Consider the following 5,476-nt stretch of genomic DNA (forward strand, 5'->3'; position numbering starts at 1 on the left):
ACATAAAAAAATTAAAAAAAAATATTTTTTTCTGTTTTTTAGTTTTTTTTTTTCAGTTTCTTGGCTTTTTTTTTTTTTTCTTCGTTTTTTTTTGTTTCTTCGTTTTTATTTATTTATTTATTATTTTTTATTTTATTTTGTGTTCAACCTTTACACCACAAGTTATAATAGGTTTATGAAAACAAAAAAATACTCTAGGTAGTTGAAAGCCGCTCGCTGGTCTACGATATTTGTGACATATCTTCGATAAAGTGAAGAATTTAGGATATATCCCCAATAAAGTGAAGAAATATATGTAAAAAATAATTTTACACTTTATCTGTAAATAAATATCTGTAAAAAATGATTTTACACAGATATTTTTTCACTTTATTGGGGATATACATATATTTATAGATAAAGTGTAAAATCATTTTTTACAGATATTTCTTCACTTTATTGGGGATATATCATAAAATTCTTCAATTTATTGGAGATATATCACAAATATCGTAGACCAAAAATGATTTACACAGATATTTCTTCACTTTATTGGGGATATACATATATTTATTTACAGATAAAGTGTAAATTTATTTTTTACAAATATTTCTTCACTTTATTGGGGATATATCCTAAAATTCTTCACTTTATCAGAGATATATCACAAATATCATAGACCAGCGAGCGGCTTTCAACCACGTAGAGTATTTTTTTTTGTTTTTATAAACCTATTATAACTTGTGGTGTATAGGTTGAAGACAAAATAAATAAAAAATAAAAAAATGAAGAAACAGAAAAAAAAAAACAGAAAAAAACAGAAAAAAAATAAATAAATTATTTTTTTAATTTTTTATGTTGAAATTACCATTTTAGCCCTCAAAAGTCAAACTTAACGTCCAATTTGGACGGAATAGTAGAAATTGGACACGGTTGATTGAAATTGGAAAGTTTAGGGGGTAAAAATTCAAAATTGATAGTACAGGGGGTGAAATGATGACACCCCCAAATCTCAGGGGGGTAAACTGAAATTAATCCTTATTTATTTGTATTGATCAATATTCTTTTTGGGTTGTGATGTTGATCAGTAAAAGAAAAATACATAGAGGAACACGAGCAATATTTTCTACAATCCTATCATTTATATTTTTAATTTTCGTTATTCTTCTTATCTCATAGTTTAAAAAACCACTTCTTTTTAATAATCTTTTAACGATCATACATGCAAGAAAGCAATTAAACCGGAGATGATTAAATTATGCGATTAAAGCATAATAACTTTACAATTTTCTAATCCGACCATTATGTTGTATAACGTAATACAAATATTAGCTATGTAAAAAATAATTAAATTGAAGACCTTTTAGTTATTCATTTATATTAAATACATAGACGGTTCATCATGATAGTATTAAGTGTTGTTAGAACCATCAATTTGTTTGATTCAATTAGATAATTAAACGATTTATGATTCGATTGATTTTTTACAGAGATGATCTTTAAAGGCTTATTTAAGATATGGACTGTTGGATTATAAATTTATTAAGTAAAAGTATGTTAATCGATAATAGGGGTGACTATGCTCGTTCACCCCTAAAACTTAAGAATTGTTCTTAAATCATCTAATATCAAACAAATGACGGTATACTACGAGAATTAATTTGATACAAAAAGTGTCCATCTTTTAATCCCATCGAATGACAAAATGAACTTTGATTTAATTGACATGGGCAGAGATAATCTTAGAGGAAAAAAAAATGAATGCTTTATCAGTCGACTTATTTTTTGAACGAAAGGAACTTTTGTTAACCTGTTGAACAATTACAATCGTTTGTGAGGGCATCTTGATGATAACCAAGAGTCATGATGAACATTAGGAGCTAAAAAGTAAAAACTAAATGGAAATTAAACGTGTAATGGTTCAGCTCCATGCGGCTCATATCAGAAGAACTGTAAAAAATTACAGAACTTTTACTAATGTAATCTATGGAACTGATGGCAGCTAGTATACTCGCAAAAGTTAGGAGATCGATCATACATTTTCTTCGATGCCAGTTATAACCAATGGTCTAGGAAGTTTAAACCGAGGACCGAACCAGTTCAACGCTGGGGTGCATTGTCCAGTTTGCAGTGTGCCTTCCCTACATAGAACTCTTTGTACCAGCGGATCAGCCATATGGGGTTTGTTTAGCATTCGGCCACCACTAAATAACATAGCACTATATCCACTATCATAACATCAAAATACATATAACTCATTCATTCATTTTGATTTAATCCCTCAAAGTCATACCTCTCATAGATACGAGCAAGACAACACTCTTCCTTATTCAATTCATAGCAGAAGGAAAGAAAAACTAAAGATCACCACAACCCTATTACATAAAACTGGAGGATCTGATACTTAAGCCTCTGAGTTGTTGCAAACTTGCAATAACTAATCCAATTACCATCTTCATTTTAGGGAGTTTTCAATATCTACCACAAACCGGTACTTGACATCCTTCTTTATGAGTCTCTCAATAGCTTCATTCACATCTGAATTGGAACGACTTCTATGTTTGGATATATCTTGTGAGCAGCACAAAAATGTACCATTTCTTGAATTTGTTTTGTACCACCTGCTACGCTACCTGTAATTGATCTCTTACCTGATCATCAAAATTACCACAGGGCATGAATAAAAATCTATACAAATTTAAAATGGGAAGAGGAAATTGAATATGAGTATTGAGATTTCTAGATGAATCTATTAAGTACCTGTAATAAGGTTGAAAGGTTTCAATTTAATTTCACTTGGGACACCCACAAGGACTAGAACACCAGCAGTCTTCAGTAGTGACATATACAATTCAATCGGGTGATTCCCAGATGCTGTGTCAATAATGAAGTCAAGTGACTTAGCCAATGCCTGTATGAACGACCACGATTATCACTATGTAATGAAATTGTCAATTTGTTTTACGGTGGAGTTTATTTTCTTTTCTAGTAATATTATACCCTCATCTGGTCTATCTTGGTCGGATGAGACTACGAAATTGTCTGCCCCAAGCAGAGTCAGAGCTTCATCTTTCTTCGACATACCTGTGCTAAAAACGGTTACCTTCAGTCCGAAGGCCTTGCCGAATTTCACAGCCATGTGACCAAGACTGCCTAGGCCAATGACCCCTAGGGATTTACCAGGTTTGTTCATCTTATGGTCCATCATGCATGGGAGAGTAAACAGTAATGCCAGCACAAAGCAGTGGTGCTGCTGAAGCCAATGGATACTCTTCTGATATTTTGAAGCAGTACCTACACGTTGATTCACGAACAAAACTAATTTGCTAAATCATCCCTCATCAAAGAATTTAGTGACCTCATAAAGTAGTGGGTAACTAATGTTTACCCTTCATGTACAACAGTCAAACTGGAGAATCCTCCCTGCGTAATTGTTCCATCGTAATCAAAACGGTTATAAGTGTAACTGCTCCTTTGTCACAGTAAACTTCAAGGCCATCGTTACAATACTCACACCGATCTGTACATGAGTTGGTATAAGTTCCAACTCCAACATGGTCGCCAACTTTAAATCGACGAACATTTGGACCAACCTCTTGGACAATGCCAGCAATCTCATGTCTGGTTTAGTTAAGTACAGTCGATCGATTAATTAAAACAGTTGATAAGAATATAAATTATGAGACAAGCTATGGTACCTACCATTATGAGAACAAAAATTTGAACAAAAATTTACAAGTATTTGAACCAAAATTACAACATTGAGAACAAAAGTTATCATATTCATTTACACTATTTACAACATTGAGAATAAAAATTACAACATTGACAACGAATTTGTTCAAAACTTGTAAAAGTGTCGTAATAGATGTAATTACCATTATTAGAACAAAAGATTACACAAAGTAAGACTCAAATTACAATTTTGAGAACAAATTTGTTCTCACTTTGTAAGTGTGGGTATGTGATACATACCAGCACACTAGAATTTCCCATAAATTATTCACTTAAATCTATAACATGTGTACATATATAACTATATATACTTACCCAAGAACAATAGGATAGGTTGCATCTCCATGTTTGTTCCTTGGCCAAACAACCTCAGCATAGCAAACTCCACAGTGTGTGATCTTTATGGAAACGTCATCGTCTTGGACATCCCTAATCGATGAAAAATATTATCAAACAAAGCAAATCCAATTCTTACGGTAGTAAATTTCTAGAACACCAGCTCTAGTTACATAATTTGGTGAACATATTTAGCAATCCTGACTAGCTAGCTAGCAGCACTTGAGCAATGTACAAGCATGTTAAACAGTGATAAGTGTAGCTCGTAGCCCACTATTATACCGATATTGTCCTAACTTAACCACCCGATAGGTGTTGGGTTGTAATCACAAAAGGCATCGGTACAATTGGGTGAGATCCACCCACTTATAAGTTATATTTTTATTTGTCACTTTTCCAATGTGAGATCTTTCTTCTCCAACACCCCCCCCTCACGTGCAACCTAGCTCTAGGTCTGCATGTGAAATTAATTAATCCAATTTCCACATTGCAAATTGGGACACAAGTCTCATATCAGAGACTTGGTCAATACAATCCAAGGCCTACATTGGACACTTGGTAATTTCGATGGCAATACAAGGAACCCCAATTTGGGCTCATGATACGTGCCTACGTGAAGACGCAATTGGAGAAGAACCTGGCTCTGATACCATGTTAAACAGCGACTAGTGTGGCACGTGGCCCACCATTGTACCGATACTGTCTTAACTTAACCACCCGATAGGTGTTGGGTTTTAATCACAAAAGGCCTCGGTACAATTGAGTGAGATCCACTCACTTATAAGTTATATTTTTATTTGTCACTTTTCCAATGTGGGATGTTTCTTCTCCAACAAAGCGTCCATACCTTCGGTTAAACTTGTAAGGCGATAGGACTCCGAAAGAGTCCCTTGTAGCCCATCCCAAGCAGTTCGCACTTCCATTTGTAGTACTATTTTCGGAGCTCATAGTTGCTAGCTTGTTGCGACCGGATATGATTGAAGTAATACTTCCGTGGGGTTTAAAGAGAATATCGAAGAAGAAGAGATCGATCAAGGTTCAGGTTCACCAAATTAGACCAATTAAAGAGATATAATCTGTCTGCAAGTGTTGCGAGACTGTTGACGCTTAGCAATATATAGAAATGGAGAGAGCAGCTGCAGGAGCAAAGCGCTTGTTGATAGATGACGCAAGAGATTGTGTAATGACGTGCCTGATCAGCCTTACCGCTCTACGTACGCACTGATGGCTAATCCCTACCAAGTTATCATAAGCTGCCAAGTGCCATTAATCCATCCATTAACAAATAGTTATCTATACTATTATTAAGAGGAGAGGGTTTGTTAGCCAAAATCAAAATTTTTGATAAAAATGACCCTAAAACATTAAAATACTTTCATAATTAATTAAATCACAAGGGCCATTATGACAATTGTAAATTATTTTT

At 33.9% G+C, this 5,476-nt stretch overlaps 1 pseudogene; it reads right to left on the bottom strand.

Annotated features, from left to right (window-relative positions):
• Window positions 1-2,434: 2,434 nt before the first annotated feature.
• On the bottom strand, window positions 2,435-5,111 carry LOC112183317 (annotated as a pseudogene).
• Window positions 5,112-5,476: the final 365 nt, after the last annotated feature.

Source organism: Rosa chinensis, chromosome 2 (assembly GCF_002994745.2).
Source record: "Rosa chinensis cultivar Old Blush chromosome 2, RchiOBHm-V2, whole genome shotgun sequence".
Classification (NCBI taxonomy): Eukaryota; Viridiplantae; Streptophyta; class Magnoliopsida; order Rosales; family Rosaceae; genus Rosa; species Rosa chinensis.